A 19,233-nucleotide genomic window follows, 5' to 3' on the forward strand; every position below is an offset into this window, starting at 1 on the left:
TAAAAAGAGATGTCATTAGTATTTTATTCTATGGGCACTTAGAAGCCAGTGGAGGGATTGGCAACTGGTGGTCTCAGACACTGAGCAGTTAATGAGGTGAATTAGTCTGGCAGTAGCTCTAATGATAGACTGAGGGGGTAGCATGTGTAGGTTAATAAAGTTGCAATTGCCAAAGAAACAACTAGGTACTATGTGGAAGTGGGAACATATAACAAACATATGGAGGGAGCTGCTCATATTTGGCTGCAAAGATTGAAATACACTTTAAAGCACATCTAAACACAAGAACTAAAATGTATTATAATACAGCACAGCTGTCCTTAGCTGTATTGGTTGCATTCATTTCTTTTTTTTCCCCATATATTTGTCCCCATTATTTTTACCTGGTAATTCTACCTGTAACACACTTCTTCTCCTAGGGTGACAATACTCACTTACTGTACAGAGAACCAGTGTTGTCGACCTAGGACAGGAAGTACGTTAGAACTTCAAACACCTTCTCTTTTTCTCATGTAAATAACATAGGAGGTAGGCATCCTGTAGCTGACAGAGCTAACTTGAGCAACACGATAAGTATGCTTCAGATAACACAGGCAAGTGCACACGACACCAGATTTCTGGCAGGATTAACATATTTTTTTACAGGTTACCACTTTCATGGTTATATTTAACAGAGCAAAAGCAGCAAGGATATATAAATTAATTGTTAGGTTTTACATACACTTTAAATCACTTTACTGTTTAATCCTGACAACAATCTGTACGAATTCTATAAAGTATACAATTCATACAATAAAGTAAAGTATACAATAAGGATACTTTTGAATTCTATGGTTGTCTTCCAATTTGGTCCATACTTCGGTATAGTTTTTGTGTGCATTTAAATATTGATTGCAGTTGGTGTTTTTATTTTAGTTTAGGACCTAATGTGGTCATCCACATAGAATTCTATCAATAAAAGTTCCCCTAAAATGCGTGTTTCTAAAAAAAATACTTTTAGGCCTTGTTCACACCAAATGCAGACCAGATCCGGTCAGGTTTCTGCACACGCAGTGTAGTGGGTTGTGCCGCGTTTTAGACGCGTTTTGGATGCGTTTTTGATGCGTTTAGGGCCGGTTTTGGTAAAACATGGACTTTTGGTTTAACATGGACTTTCAGGCACTTGCACGCGTTTTTGATGCATTTTTGCATTTTAGATGCGTTTTTGATGCGTTCCAGACCAAATCCAGAGCAGGTAAAATAGGGCTTGACGCATTTTTTTCATCCGGTCTCGATCTGGTCTGGATCCGCACGCTGCGATGTCAACTGGAGGTCAAAATACCATAGGAATACATTGGACGCAGTTTTGATCCGGTCTGCACCTGCTCTGGTCCGGATCTGCTCCGCGCTTGGTGTGAACAAGCCCAATGTTTTCATTAAACATAAAATTTTAATAGGAACTGTCTCTGACATCAATAAAAAAGCAGTAAGCACTTTGCCAGTGATAAGGAACCAGTGCCAGTCTAAATAAAATAAAAACAAAACAATGAAGGATTAACTTCTTAAATCTGAAAATATACCAACACATATACCTTATGTTTACCTGGAATGAACAAGCCATTAACATGTAGTCCAGTACTGGACAACCTGGAGCTTTGTTAAATGAAAAACAACATTTTAGACCCTAATTATTCTATAATGAACCCTAATTAGTTTTTATTAACTCCATCATTCTCTTCTTCCCTTACTGGGTTATTCACTTAGCTGCCAAAGGCAGCCGAGTGAATAACCAAGCCGAAGTGAAGTGAGCCGAACACTGTTCGCTTATTCACTTCTGGCTTGTATGGCTGATTTCAGCCGTACATCGGCTAAAATCAGCCATACCTCAGCTGCCTACGGTCAGCCAAACATGCCACGTGAACATGCAGATGCCGGCAAAAAGAAAAGTAATTGGGCAGAACTAGCAGTGACAGCTAGCTTCGTTCAACTGTTTCCTATTGATCTGCACCTGGCAGAGTCTTCTAGCAGGTCCCGGCCAATAATTAACAACTGGGCAGAGCCCAGTTGTTATTGTTTAATGACAGATTAGCATCCCCAGGACGAAGTGAGCCGCGAGATCATGACTGGCTCCGCCCAGCTGTCATTTGCATGTCTATGCTTCAGCTGTTACTTTGGCTCAGTCGAGCCGAAGCATATTCCTTCGGCTCAGCTAAGCCGCTCGGCTACCTTCAGCTGCTGTACGGGCTATTGTGAATAGTGCGTACAGCAGCCCTACAGTTCGACTGAACAGAAGGGCAGAAGCAAGCCGAAGGATCAGCCGAAGCTATGGCTGGATCCTTCAGCTCTTTAGAGAATAACCCTCTTAGTGTTTCTTTTTTTCTGATTTTTTTTTTTTTTTTAATTGTCGTATGTTAACTTTTTAAATTTGCACTTAAACATGTTTGCAGTGACAAATTTTTATTTAAAAAAAAAAAAAAAAACCTTTTTACTATAAACATGATTCTAGCATCTTTATAAAAAGGGACAAGGCTCAGAATAAAATGTATATTTAAGCCTAATTTTTTTCTCATTCATTCCCTTCCGTTAACTCCTCTTTTTAGGTTTCTGATAACACTTTTGATAGAGAATCTATCATGGAAGATTAGGGTAACTACTCTCATAAATGATTTAATTCCCCATGCAAAGATTGGAATAATTATTATGTTTTATTGAGATCAATAAAATATATAATTTTTCAATAAAATAGTCCAGATGGTCTTTAATATGTTAATCTGAGTAGCACAAAAATATTTGTTATCAGGAACACATTATAGACAGACAAACCAGACTTTGCAAGTCATGCATACAAAGTGGAACAGTTTGGATATGTTATCAGCAATATTAAGTCCCTTAATCTCTGTAAAGCAGCAGAAGAAATGGCTGTCAGCAATTAGGTTCTCCTGAACCCTGTTAAAACTCCCTATAATACGGTATAATTTTTCCAAGCCAGAGAATTTTTACACAGCAGACAGCTGTAGATTTACATTCTACTTTGAAATCCTTGTACATGTGGGTAGACACATAATGTTGCACACACTAAATAATTAGGGAAAAAATATAATTTACTCTTTTATCAAAAAGATAAGCCTCAAGAAGTAAGGAAGAATATGTTGCCATGAACACTATTATTATGCCAGGAGAGTTTGGAACATTTTCTTTAGCCATGTAAGTTTACATTTTTGCTTAAAGTTATTTGCTTATTCCATAAAAGGTCAGCTTTACATTCCTGTTGTAACTGAACCAAAATCAGGATGGCCAGCAGAGTGTGCAAAGCCAACCATTAATTTGTTATAGGTTCTAATATTTATTACAATGCACAGCTGGACATTTGCTGCCTTCTTTTCTATCAACTCTTGCAGATCAGCACTTTTGAAACATCCCGTTAGAGGTGCACACTTCTAGTTTGTCTACCAAAGCCTGTACCTTAAGGACTCAATCACTTTGTTACTTGGTAACCAGGGGACGCTGAACTGTCATTACAATGAGAGCTGGTCCCGGCCAATAGAAAACAGTTGGGCGGAGCTAGCTGTCACTGCTAGCTGTCATTCGACTATTCACTCACTGCTGTTCGGCCCCTGTGAGGTTCGGCTCAGCCGATCCAGATGTTGGATCAGCTGAGTCAAACTCCTTCTGTGCTCAGCATGTTCTACCGACCCAAAGCCAGCTGAAGCAAGCCGATGTAGGGCTGATTTCAGCCGATATCCGGCTGAAATCAGCTGTACAAGCCTGAAGTGAATAGCCGAACAGCTCACTTCGCTTTGGTCGGTTATTCACACAGCTGCCTTTGGCAGCTGTGTGAATAACCCTGTAAGATTTAACTCCTGAGTTTAGTGTCACTTTAAGAAATAGTAGCAGAGGGTGATCCGGAGCGGACATGTTTTAGATCGGCTCCGTGTCCCTCCGGCTTTGTAGGGGAATCCGCACCGCTCAGACCGGCCACATCGCTTCACTAACCGCCTCCTCGGACGGGACTTACACCGGGCGTCACGGCCATGTCATCCGCCGGCCCGAGATCACAACAAAGATCCAAAGAACAAAGCCTCCTAAAGATCCTAAGGATCTCTTTGTTCCACTAAGACAGGACACCTAAAGATGCTATATGTATATTTTTGCATATTTACCGATCTGTTCACTCGGTGTCTGTCCCAAGATTGTCAGTTAAATCTTGGTATGTTATTTGATGTACACGCATATGTCATAAATGTATGTATATGTATACTTTTATTTCAATGTTACATTCTTTTCATTGAACAAATGTCAAAAACCAATACAATATTTTGAAAAGTAAAAAAAGAAATAGTAGCAGAGGAGGTGGACTGTTACTTTGCCCTGAAAAAGCAAAATGACATATGATGAATAGTTGCATAAAATGTTTTTGATTGCTGTAGTACATTTTGTATACTCTAATTTTATCATTACATTATCTTATAGTTTTTTGATACATGAGCAAAATGAAAATGAAAAATGAAAAAAATGTATGTCTATTTCCTTTTATAACTGTTAGCTTACTTTCGTGGAGATTTGGAGGTCTGTGATCTTTAGGGATCTTACAGATTTTGTGACATTTGTCTTATTAATGTTGTCTATGTTTTAGAAGGGCACTTGTAAGTGTCAAAACTGACAAGACATCCTGCTATTATACTTGTCAATCATTTGCAATGATACATTGTAACATAATCACAATGGTTGCTGCACTGCATTCTGTAAAGGGAAGTAAGCCATGCCGAGGAGGCAGAAGTGAAGTACTTTTGGACCCGAAGACAAGTCATCAATCATCCTGGTTTTGTGGTGTGTATCTGTGCGTGTACATGTTTATGACACCCTTACTTTTCAAGCCCTGCAAGTTCCTCTGGTTTTGAAAGAAATATCTTTCTATCTATGAACACACTGTCCATGAATACAGTTCATTGTTTTGAGGCTGACACTGATAGGTAAAATCCAGAATAGAAAGTGAAAAAATATGGCTTAGCCTACTGTCTCTGTGTTGTGAGACTCACAGTAAATCATAAATCTTGTTAATATGAATTGGAGATGAACAGGAAATAAATTATGATATAGTAAATTGTATCTGTCTTTATTAAAAAATCATCAAGTTTCAGCTTGATAATATATGACACTTTTACATCATTAGTCTCCTGCCTAAAATTAATGGTAAAAGTGACAGGCTATCAGGAAGGCTTTTTTTGGAGGGGGGTACTGATAAATAATTGATATAACCTTCTTCTGCCCACTAGCTGCAGAGTAACAGAAGGAGACATGTATTCCATGGAAAGTAACTTGTTCATTGTGTCTATGTAAGTATTGAAATCTTTACCCAGCTGTATATACTCCTTTGAGCCCCAGAGATAAATCTGTGTAAACTTTTTTGGGCTGCCAGAGTGATGGATGGTGTAATTTTTCAGTTAGAGAGGGATGGCAAACATTTCCCATTCATCACTATTTTGCACTGTCAAGATAGATGTAGGTGGCCTTAGACTATATATTTAATTTTATTATATTTTATTTTTAAGGAGAACTCCAAGTTAAATGAGTGCTAAATAAGTCTATAAAAGTGACTGGAGCATGATGCTGCTTCTGGTACAATGATCTTTTCATTTGAATGCCCTATGCCAAGAGCCTTCTCCTCTCTGTCTAAGTGGCTGCTAGTTCACAGAACTCTGATGGGAATTATCTGACACACTAGCCAAACAGTGGCTGCTAAAGAATTTACTGTATAGTGGGAATCAACAGGTCTTTTAGAAGAATGGATTGTTGGATGAAAAGCAGAGTCTCCTGCTCCCCTATAATGACCTATTCACAGCCTCAAACAGAAATATCTGCAGGCTAAATTACATTCAGATTAAAAGCATATAACAATAACTACGACAGTAATTCATTTCAGAGCCAGGTAAGTCTGCACCAGCGCAGCATATAAGCTCTGGTGCTCTCCTACATCAACATCCACAACAAAATCTTTGAATAAGAAGTAGGGTATGATTTGTAATAAAGTCAGGTGAAATTAAGTTTAATAAATATAAACGGGGAGGAAGGTTTTTGAATTACACTGTATCACAAAGCAGTGTCTGGTGGTGAGTCTTCTATAATAAATTACAAAACAATATTTCCCCAAACAAGGAGATCCCACCACCACTTCACATGTACCACAGTCTGAAAAAAAAATGCGTATTTATTTGCTAATTATAAATATCTAAATGTAAACATTTATCACATATATATCAAATACATCAAATACAAAAGACATACAACAAACATGAAGATTGCACTCGGCTAGAGTGTGTAATTCAAGTAGAAACAGTTAAAGTGATCAGTGCACTCCTTGAATGAACAGATTCTGTACAAAATGACACCAAACAAAAATGTCTCCAAAAAATGAATGAATGACGGAGCTTGTTCTCTAACAAATGAGTCAACCGCACAATGTGCATGAAGCAAACTTCAAAGATGGAAATCAATTTTAGTCAAAGGAATATATATACGGCACTCACAGTAATGCCGCTGAATCGTCAATTTGGAGTTATCCACTGTTGCACATCCATGGGTAAAGAAAGCAATGCAATATAAACAACTTTTTTATCTTGACAGGAATTTTTTTTAAATTAAGTTTAATTGTGCTTATTTCACTGTAGTGAAAAGGAAAGGGAAATTAACCTGTGTTCACATCCAATCAAATAAACAAAAAAGTTCTGTAACATGAGTATGGGAGGGCATCTCCTGAACAAGAGAGATGGAGGGGGTTACTTACAGGTCTATTCACTAAAGGGTGAAGAGTTTGGAGAAGGCAGGAGAAGGGAACAATCTAGGACAACAGAGCTGAACTGGAAAGTGAGCTGAATTGGAGAATTTTTCCAAATCAGCTATTTTGTCCTAGATCATCGGTTCTCAACTCATGGGTCGCGACCCAAAAGTGGGTCGCGACACCTTCTGCAGTGGGTCGCGGTGTCATTTCTTCATGGAGCGGCTCATCTGCAGTAGAGCGAAAAAGAGGGGAATTTGTAGTTCAGCCTGTGGGAACTCCATAATGTAAAACTGTCCCCTCTCTCCCGGCCTCCCCTGGGCTCTCCGATAAAGTGATATGGCCCGGGAGAGAGGGGACTATTTTCTCACTTTTGGCCGGCGCATTGATATCAGGAGCTGCGGCTCCCGACAATTGAGTTAAAGTTCCGGCCCGGCCTGCACTGGAGAGTACAACAGTTATCAATCCGCCGCTGTATCTACTGTACTCTCCAGTGCAAATAGTTCAGTCTGACTGGAATCAGAGAAAGGTAGGCAGACAGGGAGATGTGCACTGTGGCAGGACAGGGGACACTGATGGATATTATGTATTCCAAGCCCACATAATATCCATCACTGTCCCCTGTCATAATGTATGTTCATTAAATACACAATGAATGTTATTACACAGACTGGGCTCAGAATACATAATGTCCATCAGTGTCCCCTGTCATATTGTTCTCTGTTAGTGCAGACGCTGAGCCTATGCTAATGCACTCCCCCAGCTTCTGCGCTGACAGGGAACATTATGACAGGGGACACTGATGGTCATTATGTATTCCAAGCCCACATAATATCCATTAGTGTCCCCTGTCGTAATGTCTCCTGTCAATGCAGAAGCTCAGGGTACATTGATGGACATTATATATTCCAATCCCCCCATAATGTCCATCAGTATACCTTGTCATATTGTCTCCTGTCAGTGCAGAAGCTCTGGGGGGCATTAGCAGGGGCTTAGTAGAGAACCTGCAGCGGTGCCCCTGCTAATGCTTCTGCACTGACAGGGGACATCATGACAGAGGTCACTGATGGACATTTTGTGCACCACCAACCGCCATAGTTTTCGTGGTTCCCTGCTCCTTTGGGGGACTCGGGACCATGGCAGTCCATTCAGAATAGAGAGCGGGAGCAGGCCGGTTCTGATCTGCTGTACTGACAGTGTTTCCTGTCTCAGCAGTCACAAGCTAGGCTGCATGGGAAATGGAGCACAATGCTGTGCTTGATCACCTGTGTTGGAGTGCAGGGGAGACATTAGGGGTCATTAGACCCCAGATGTTTCCATAAAGAGAACCTGTCACCTCAATACAATATCACATAGGAGCTTGTTAGCTCCTATGTAATAGTAATAAAGTTAAGGGGGGAAAAAATTAAAGTCATAAAAAATAATAAAATAAATATTTAAAAATTAAAACCAACCCCACCATTTGCATGAGAATAAACATGCGTGTGTGGGGCATTCATGTGTATGCACCAAACATGTTAGGTATCACCGCGAACGTTGGAGTGAGAGCAATAATTCTCGGGCCATAATTCATGGTTAACGCTAAACTGATGACCTGTACAGGCTTTTAAAACGTCACCTATGGACAATGTTGTGAAGCATAGTTTTTCGCCATTGCTGAGGTGCATGCAATTTTAACACTTGACATGTTTGGTATCTATTTACTCGATGTAACTGCATTTTGTATATTTAACCAAAAATGTGACCATGTGTCACATTGTTATGCCTGATAAAGGGACTGCATCTGGCTCCTGTCAGTCATTACGGTGCCACCCCCTCTGATGGTATCTGTGAGGGCCACACATCCCTTGTGACGCCCCTGCCTGCAATACTGCCCCTACCCCCTACTAAAGCTCCAAACCCCCACCTACCCCCCACAATACAATTCCATATCCCCAATGATGTTTAAAATGTGCATATATACGTTGCTGAATACTGCACAAGTTGTTTTGTGTAAGAAATGAAAATGTCCCAGAAATGAATCATTTTTGGGTCACGACTTACTGACCAAGGAAAAATGTGGGTCCAGAGGTTACACAGGTTGATAACCACTGTCCTAGATTGTTGACTTCTCCTGCCTTCTCCAAACTCTTCAATCTTTTGTGAATAACCCTGTTAGTAACAATTGAGCTAGAGCAGAATGAGATCTTTATCGGTACACCATATACTCTTCACTAGTACCACACAACAACAGTAAATGGGTACTACATGGTTCTAGACCACAAGCCAGACAATGCACCCTTTAGAGATGCTCCCATGATAGACAGGACCTTAGTAATCTACAGCTGTTGACAGCAACAAACCACCTATCTCTTTTTCCAGGCCTCATGTGTGGAAAACCAATAACTCCCAGCAAAGAGAATCACCAGATATAGTAAAAGTTCTCTTTCGTTCTCTGCTTCTTCCAAGACCTGATCTCTGTTCAGCCATTGACAACTACTTTCCATAAAACTGCCTGCATTACCTCATACATGTAATACGTATGGTGCGTAAGTGGTGAATATAATTCACACAATTGTTGTTCCCGAGGTCTGAGGATCGGGTGAGCATATCTTTTTTATTATACACCTAGACCAAAACGAGCCCTAAACCCTTGCAGTGCAGGGAGGGCTAGCCCCACTGCAAGGGTTAAGTTTTATTCTGCCCAGAGTTCTTCTTTAAACTATCCTGTCCACAGGATGACAATGCTGCAGTGTTTTCGTTGCAGAATAAACAATGTTATAACCCTGTAACAGGAAGTTGAAAATCAACAGATCTTTTGGCTGGATCAACAGGTAGTAATTCTACATTATATTACAGATAGGCACTCTAAAAACAGAAACTGGTCACAGGCACGATAATGAGGGTGGACCTTCACAGTAGAAACACATAGGTCAATATAAAACTTGACATGAATCCTAAAACTTCCATATTCGATCCCTATGCATCTGATGGCTGGCTGTATTTTTGTGAGCACTATTGAATTACCAGGAATATTGCACCCTTTCCATCTTAAAAATACATTCAATTACCTTAACTCCAAGCTCACTCCCGTGATAAACTATAACTTCAATACACATTATATAAGTAAACATGAGATTGTAGTCCATCACAGAATCGAGCTTGTAGCAATGACTACTTTACACACACAGGGACCATGGGGAACAGAAGTAGCCACCCTCCAGAAGGAAGGACAGTGTCAGCACCAATTCAGAGATGATTTGAGGATCTACAGCCTACAGTATTGTTAATAGTTAAGGTACTTGAATGCATTTTGTAAGGTTTAACTCCTGAGTTTAGTGTCACTTTAAGGTGGTTAGAACCCACTTCCAAGTGTATTTACCTTTAAAAATGGTATAACAACATAGAGCTCTTGTCTGAACCTTCAAATGTGTTTTCATCATCAAAAAGTTAAAAAATGTTTCTTCTCATCTCCCTGCTCATGCACATTTAGGCGTATTATAAGAAATTGTCAGTAGTTATGTTTTCTTTAGAAGTCTCTGTATACTGTCCTAGTCTGGCTATAGATAAATCAGAACTTGCCACAATATTTTCCCTGTGCTCTGATGAAACCATTGCTTACATATACACAGATGATCATCTCAAACAGCAAAATAACCTATACTGAACAATATTTTATGCCCAGATATTGGTACGTTATGGGGTCTATTCAGGAAGCAGCCGAGGGATCTAGCTGTAGCTTCGGCCGATCTTTCGGCTAGCTTCGGCCCCAGGACCCCTTCGATTCAGTAGAACCGAAGGGCTGCTGTACGGGCTATTCACTATAGCCCGTACAGCTCCCAAACTTGGCCGAGCGGCTCAGTCGAGCCGAACGCATATGCCTCGGCTTGGCTGAGCCGCGCCGAAAGCCTGCTTCTGACAGCTGGGTGGAGCCAGCCGTGATGTTACGGCTGGCTCCGGCCACTTGCAGAGAGATCAGCGCCCATGGTTACCAGTTAACCAGGGACACTGATCTCCAGACAGCAAACTCTGCCGGGCGCTCCGGTAGTCTCCCGCTCCCGGTCGCCAAGGAGAGAAACACTGCTTTTTCTTTTTTTTTCTTTATTCTGACATGTCAGAATAGGAAAAAAAATTTTTTTGGCTATATGAATGCATTGCTAGATTCCTATTTGCTATTTCAATTTGCAATAGCCAATAGCAAACTAGCATTGCACCCGACCTCTGCTGCAGTTCTCCATCAGGCCCACCACTACTGATTGACAGCAGCAGAGGGTGGGTACAATAGCTAGTTTGCTATTGGCTATTGTAAATTGAAATAGCCAATAGGAATCTAGCAATGCATTTCTTTTTTGGCCAAAAATATTATTTTTTTCTATTCTGACACGGCTCCGTGTCAGAATAAAGAAAAAAAAAGAAAAAGCAGTGTTTCTCTCCCGGGCGGCCGGGAGAGTTTTCTTTTTTACGGCAGCAGAACCGCCGGCCAATAGAAAACAGTTGGGCGGAGCTAGCTGTCACTGCTAGCTCCGCAAAAATCGTTTTCTATTTTTTTGTTTCTACTTTTTAAACTATTTTTCTGTTCTGCTCGGTCCCACAGAGGGACCGAGCAGAAAGCTTAGTGAATAGACCCCAAAGTGTTAAAGTCATTAACTGATTAATTCATACATTTTCTGCAGTGGAAAATATATAAAGTACTGTAGGAGCCAAAATTATATCTAAACTGAATCATGTCTGTTGGAGCATGTTTGTGACAAGGCTGCTAAATACGTATAATATAGTTTGGGATTAAAATATATAATAGTTTGTTTAACAGTTTACATAATCCTAGTTTCCAGTTAAAACCATAAGATATTTCTCATCAAGGACAATATTATATCTGAGCAAAGCAGTGTATGTTTATTCTGTGACCCATCCAATATCAGACATTAAGCTTCTATATCCTGGTGCCATCATGCATGAGACATTTTTGATGAATGTCACAATTTGCTTATAGGTGTGCAGCAATCTCTTTGACGCTGCATTCAGAAAACTCAAAATATGTGCATTGCAAGCCAGTAACTGAACATTTACTATGATTGATCTAAGAAAAGGTTCATAGGTTGTGTTTATTTTGGACGTCCTTGCTGCTTATATAGTAGAATGTTGATTTTATGCTTAGGGCATTTGTAAAAATATTAGGCAATTTAGATTGCTGTCTCCTCAAGTGCAATTACAAAGTATACTGTGCACACTTAATTTTAAAAGAATTTGCAAGAATTGCAAAATATATCAAATATTATGAAAAAATTACAATAAAGGATGATTGAAGATGCACAAAAAAAAATAAACCAACCACTTAGGCATTATAAATTGCAATATTTCTATTAGTAATTGCAGGCTTTTAAATGAAACTTAATTATTAGTTAAATTGGTGTTCCAGGATTATTACATATTTGTGCACATATTATAAAATTGAGCATTATAATAGTAGCTGCTTAGTTTATTACTCCAAGTAGATATAGTTAAAATAGAAGAAAATCAGTAGATGGGAAGTTAGCATTTTTCTTCCCATGAAAGCCATTATGAGGGTTAACTACTTTTTTTCACCTGAGACAGCAAATCATGTAGACACGAATTTTCCTCTTAGAGCATGTGTACATTTGTGATCAGAAGCTGCTCATGCCCCACCAATATGTGTCTTTGCTCAGTACAACGTCAGTGATTCCCCAAGTCACCCTTTTGCTACTTTTAGAATGTACTCATGCTTACAAGCTGCACTTCCAGTGTGTAAACTTGAAAATAGAGTATGTTCCTCCTGAGAAGGTTTGCACTGCACCCAGCACAGGAGCCATACATGTGTGCTCTGTGGGATCGATATTGTTTTGGGTTTAGTATTCCTCAGCAAAAGCAAGTTGCTCAGTCAGCTCTAAGGGAGAAGATGGGGCCCGTATGGCCTTTTTTGCAGGTCTATACATGTCCTGAAGCTATTGAAGCACACATGTTAATTAGTTTTGCTGTACTTCATTGGGCATATTCATGCTAGATGAGATTTCATGCTATTTTCTGCATCTTACAGTAATATCCATTCACATCAACAAGCCTCTCTTTACCACAGCAATGTGTTGGAGTTCATTGGAAATATCTGGCATGCTGCACTTTTAGCCATGTTTATCTGCAGTTTCTGATTTGGATAACAAACTTCAAAAATATATCACAATGGAGCTGAACATGCACCATACCATGTGTTAAGACTCAATTCTGCATACATTTGCAGTCTGGTGTGCCCGGTCACTAAGAGAGAAATGCAGTTCATTTGCTCCATACATGCTCAGCAAAAAATTGAATGGGGATCACCCTTTCTTGTCTCACAAGTGTGGAGGAGATTAGTTCATAGAAAAAATGAGTATTGTAGACCACCCAGGCTGCATGCCCGGATAAGGGCTTGGCATGAATTTTGAAGGGAACCCCACACTCTTTTCCCCTTTTTTTATTTTAAGGAGTACATAGTGATGTTCTGTAACTTCACCTGCCGCTTTAAGACAGCCCCAATACATGTTATTTAAGGATTTGTGTATTTTCAATGTTGCCATTTAAAGTGCATTAAGGACAAGCTTCCCTCTGAACAGTATTTTTTAAAACCTTTTTACTTTGGTACATATCCCTCATGGCAGTGTCCAGCTTCCCATGCACATTTTTAACAGGAGCCTACAGACTATCCTTGACAAAGACCAGAAAAAAATAGCAAGATTTGGCTCCCACAGACTTCAATAGGGTTTGGTGCTATGTTTGGGGCTCGCGGACTTCCCACTGGGTTCACTAAACCTCCTGCGAACCGAACTTTGCTCGGTTCCCTCATCCTTATATCTGAACACTTAATTAACTACTAACATAAAAAAATGAACCCTTAACATAATCTTTACAATTAACTTTTAACGTCTATGTATAACCATACATTTTTTGTTTTGGGTAGATTAGGGAAGGGTTCAAACCCCTGTTATTTTTTTTTCTGTCTGTGTAACATTTGAGCACTTTTCCTTGACTTCCCGTCCCAGAGATGTAACAAGAAGTTAGACAAAATATACCAAAGTAAGGGGAACTCCTCGGAGTTGCCCTCATTGGAAGATGTCCCCTCACTTCTTTTTCTGGGGCAACTCTAACATTTGGGATTTCACATATTTTTCTTCAATACAAACAGAGAGGGTAAATCTCCCCAACTGAGACACAGCCAGTGTTCAAAATTTGAAAGAGAGCCTAACCTTTCTCCACTCTATCCAAAACTAAAAAAAGTTTTGAAAAGAGATACACAATTAACGTTATCCTAAAGGTTAAAGTCTAACTGAACAATCTGTATAAATAGGCTAATTACATTCAAGAGACATCAAAGCAAAAGGTGCGCAAAGTCTTACAGTTTACCATGATTAGAAAGCAGCCACAGTAGAGTAGAAAAGCCGTTCCCTGTCAGCATGCTGAAGGACTCAAGCAGTACCATTTTTGTAGAGGTCAGTCAGAGCTAGACTTCTTCAATCACCCATGCGCATGAGCTTTCCTGACTGTAGAGCTATAGGTCTTACCCAGGATGTGTGCATTTTCCCTCCCTATTACATGCAGTACCTCATAACTATATACTACAGATAGTGACTTATGTGTTTATATTACCCTGGTGTCTCCCTTGCCCACCATGTTTCCATCCACCGACACATATGTCACTACAGGACAAAGCAGTGACATAGGGTTTAGAGCGTAAGCTCCTAGTGCTGGGGAGGAAGAGGGATATTGACATCCACCACTATAAAGGTGTTGAATATGTAATACACTAACAGACTGCAATAGTGGAATGGAGCATAGAAGACACCGCCACTGAATTGGTGAGTATAACAGCTCTTCTGTTGCAGGACACCTTCCTTTAGAACTTTTTTTTTACCTTGACATGGTGACCTTAATGATTTTGTGGCATGAGGCATTGTGCATAAGGACTTATAATTTCCTGAGGTGAACTAATACATGGTTTCTGGTTTCTAGGGGTTGAAACACTTTGCATATCATTGTAGCTTTTGGTTCTTGCTTCTCTACAGCAGCAGTCTGGGAAGAAATATGTCCCTGCACACCATTCTAAATTATCCGCTCAAGGACCTGTCTCACATTTACTTGTGAAAGAAAAAGTGCTTATGTACTTGCTTTGCTCTGTATAACTGTATACTACATTTTCTTGTGTGTGCTGTGTTATGGGCACCAGTCCACTCAGCTTTATTACTTTTAAAATCTAAGCTTGGAAAACTAATTCACTTTTAACTCCAATAATAAAGTAAGCTATGTCCAGCTATCTGTCAGCGGAACAGTAGAAACGATTGAAACTTTAATAATCTGTATCACTTATTTCTGTCCAAACATTCCAAGAATACACTGAATTGGCTCTGGTGAAAAGGCTGTTATAGTGAATGATGTATATTATATTATACTTTAATTGATTAATGTCTGGTTATTTATGCAATAGAAATGTGGACACCAGACATGTCTCCATGTGCCTTCCTCAGCTGTAGCAGAGTGCAATGTTAGCAAACCCTATTTGCTCTGGCCTCCATATACATTAAATAAACTGTTTTAAAGTAGCCACCGCTCCGAGCTCGCTCCCTTGATGGACAACAATCTCACATTTAGTTTGCCAATTTGCATTGAAGTTATAGTCTATCACAGAAGTGAGCTTAGAGCGGTGGGTACATTACAACACACACAGGGACCATGGGGAACAAAAGTAGCCCCCCTCCAGAAGGAAGGACATTGTCAGCACAAATTCCGTGATGACTTGAGGATCTACAGTCGAGTGATACACAAAGAAAATACATTTTTGTTAATAGTTCCTTCCGTCCATGGTCGTTCCTGAACGGACGGGAGCCTTATAGGAGCGGGAGGGCGTCTTAAGACGTCCTGCCCCTCCTCCCGCTCGTGCTCACACAACGGCGAACTGTTAGCAATGTAAACAGCCAGCGATGGCTGTTTACATTCAAGTAGTAGCTGTGGGAGTGCGCCCCCCCACCTCCGTCGCCGCCGCTGCCGGTCCCGAGATCCCCTGTGCCTGGTGCGGCTGGGACTGGCACGGCGACGCTGTCAGTGTAAATCAAAGGGAGATCAGAACATGATCTCCTTCTGATCTCTTCCCGGCCCCCGAATGCAGGAAGGGATGTATAATAAATCACTTCCTGCATTTAGTGTCACTCTCCGGTTACAGATGCCGGTGAGAAGCTGATGAAGCAGATCTCTGCTTCATCAGCTTTTCTGGGGGTCCCTAGGTGACATTAGGGGTCTTAGAGACCCCTGATGTCTCCATAAAGAGGACCTGTTATGTGAATTGGCTATCGCATAGGGGATTTCTTAGTCTCCCATGTGATAGCAATAAAGTTAAGTATAAAAAAAAATTAAAGCATAAAAAAATAGTCACAAATTAATGTTTTTTTTAAATAACACAATTTTTTTTAAAGTCCCCCCCCCCCACATACACATGCAAACATGTGTTGGGTGCGCCAACGTGCGAAAATTACGATTCTGCCTATTGTGCCGCACATGTTACATATCACCCTGAACATCGGGATGAGAGCAATAATTTTAGGGCCATTAGTTACTGATAACATTAAACTGATGAGCGGTAAAAGCTTTTAAAGCGTCACCTATGGCCAATTTTGTGTGCGGTCGTTTTCTGCGATTTTGCACGCGCGTGCAATTTTAAGGCTTGACATGTTTGGTGTCTATTTACCTGACGTGATCCCATCTTTTATATTTTACCAAAACATTGGGGTGATAATAAATGTTTCATAACATTTCATAGGGAAACAGTTTTTTTTTAAACAAAATTTAGGGTATTTTTTTTGTTATATAGTAAAAAATAAAAACCCCAGTGGTGATTAAATACCACCAAAGAAAGCTCTATCTTTCCCCCAAAAATAGTATACAATTTGTTTCAGTACAGCGTTGCATGACGGAATAAACGTCAGTCAAAGTACCACAACGCTGAATACTGAAAAATGGCCTGGCCAGGAAGGCGGTTTAACACCCTGGTCTTCAAGTGGTTAAGGTACTTAAATTCATTTTCAAGATTTACCTCCTCAGTTTAGAGTCACTTTAAATACCAAACACATGTTTTAAAACAAGGGGAAGAGTGGCCTAGTTCTTGAATGCTACATGTATTTTTTTATTACCCACCTCTTTTTAAGGTGTTAAAGTGGCGCTGAACTCAAAAGGTGAAGATTTGCTAAGTCATAAGGGACATTTTAAAGGGTTATTTGTGCTTAGGTAGTACACTGAAAATGTTACCTTTTCTCTGGACTGCCTCCTGAAAAAGAGCAGAGCACTTCCTTGTCTGTGAGGATGGCTAGGCACTCCTCCCCATATAACCTCATAGCTGTATATCAGCTGTATGAATCTAAGGCACTGCTTCCTTACTGCTAGTCTCAGGAGATTTGGAGTGAGATTTTGTGATGTCACTACTGTGTTGCTCACTGTTATCCTTTCTGGGGATTTTGACACGTGGAAGCCGAGCCCTGCCTCTATGAAGATGGCCACCATCATATAGAGACACAGTAAAAGGCATGGCATGGTAAGTCAGGAATGAGAGAAAGATCAGTTTGCCCTTTGCCTGCCTTTTTTTGGGGCACAGTTTTTTAGCGTTCTGTCTATCTAATAATTCCCTATTCTTTTCAATGCTGAGCAATTACAGCAATGACACACAGTGCTTCTTTACAGAGAGATCTCTAACAATTCCCTAAAGCCAGCCTCAAATGCTACAGTCTGATTGCACAATCAGTAGTGTGAAGGTCTACCTAATTGAATATAGGCAGAATACATTTTTTAGGTACGCGTTCCTTAGTAAATCTAAAGAACATTGTACAATACTATTGAAATGTTCATGGCCAGCTAAAGATAACTAAAGGTCCATCCACAGAAGAAGCTTTGGAATGCATAGGCAATTTGCCTTGTGTCAAATAGGCACGGTTCACACACATTGCTGCATGCAGTAATAATATTTGTAAGTTCCAGAAAATCCTCAAAACATGGCCTGTTGGGGGAACTTGAGGGTTAAAGTTGAGAAAGTCTGCAGCACACAATATCATATGTGTATGTTGTCAATCCGTAACACTATTCTTAGTTTACTAACAATGGTAATGTGCCCCATCCAAGGACTTACCTGGGAAAATCTTGATAAATGAAATAACAATATCTGTGAAGGTCAAGGAAGTTTTAGGATTAACAATGCACACTGACGGCAATAATGCAAATTACTTATTTTCATAATTTCGCAAGAAAAACATGCAGTGTATAAAATTAACACGTTCAGAGAAGGGTAAAAGAAAGCTAATTTGTAAAAATACTCTATTTAACTGCATTATACCTGTTAATTACTGTAAATTAGCATTAATATAAAAATAAAAATGAAGCAGTAGAAAGTGGGATATTTTAATCCTCAGACTCTAATTGTCAGAAAAAAAAATTAGCATTCTTAGCTTCTTAGGGTGGTAAAATGTTTAAATGGGAATTTTCATTTTCATTAATAACTGCTTTGCAAAGTCTTGAATTAATTATCAGCCAAACCCCTAAATTACCCAGTGAAGCTACAAATCCACACATTATAATGACAGTGTCACATCCGCGCAACATATTACCGTTGATCATATTCTGCAGGCTACAGCCACCATTAATGCTTATACAACCCGAAGACCACATAAAACAATCACATCAAACAGAGCGCAACTATTTAAGGTAACTTCAAAAGATCAAAGCAAACCTTTTCTGAAGAGAAACAAGCTGGATATAATAAAGACACCTTTAATGAAGACATTTTATTTCTGCTTATGTATAGTTCTGATGAGGTGTTACTGCAGCACAGCTCCTCTGATCACAAGGTTCCAGACACCTCCATTGTTTAAGCAGTTTTGTACTGTTTCACTCAACACCTTGTATCCCCTACAGGGTCTCACCACCCCAATTTCCTCTACAGAGTGTTTCTTTCTTTCCAGAAAATGCAGCCTAATTTTGTTTTGTTACTAATGCTTAAATGCTTTCTGCCTTTGATTGAGTAGCTTAAAACTGCAGTGTGATTTTACAGGAATGATAATAATATGTATTTTTAAAATTGTTGTTAGCTCCAGGTAAATAGCAAATTCACGGTTGAAATTCATATAAAGTTCTTGCATTTTTACGGTTTAAATATTATGCAAAATATCGGAAAACATGTGCAGTCGCAAACATGAATATGTCACAGGAACACTTAAAAGAAAGATGCAGAACAGAAATAAAACTCTGCGGTTAGTTAGCATTGCATTCTGGTCTCTGTGACAAAACATTTTGTTGCAATTCCGTTCATAAATTCCCCGCACAGTATTTATTAATTTGTGCAAGGCTCCATTTGAAACAGGACCCCCACCAGCCATTTAACAATTAAAAAAATCAACTTTACAATATAATTTATTTACATAAAAATTGTATTGCCTACTAGCGTAGTATTAAGGAATTTGTACTAGGCCTAATTTTTAACAGATTTC

The sequence above is a fragment of the Nanorana parkeri genome, unplaced genomic scaffold, assembly GCF_000935625.1.
Source record: "Nanorana parkeri isolate BGI_ZX_2015 unplaced genomic scaffold, ASM93562v1 scaffold1353, whole genome shotgun sequence".
Lineage (NCBI taxonomy): Eukaryota > Metazoa > Chordata > Amphibia > Anura > Dicroglossidae > Nanorana > Nanorana parkeri.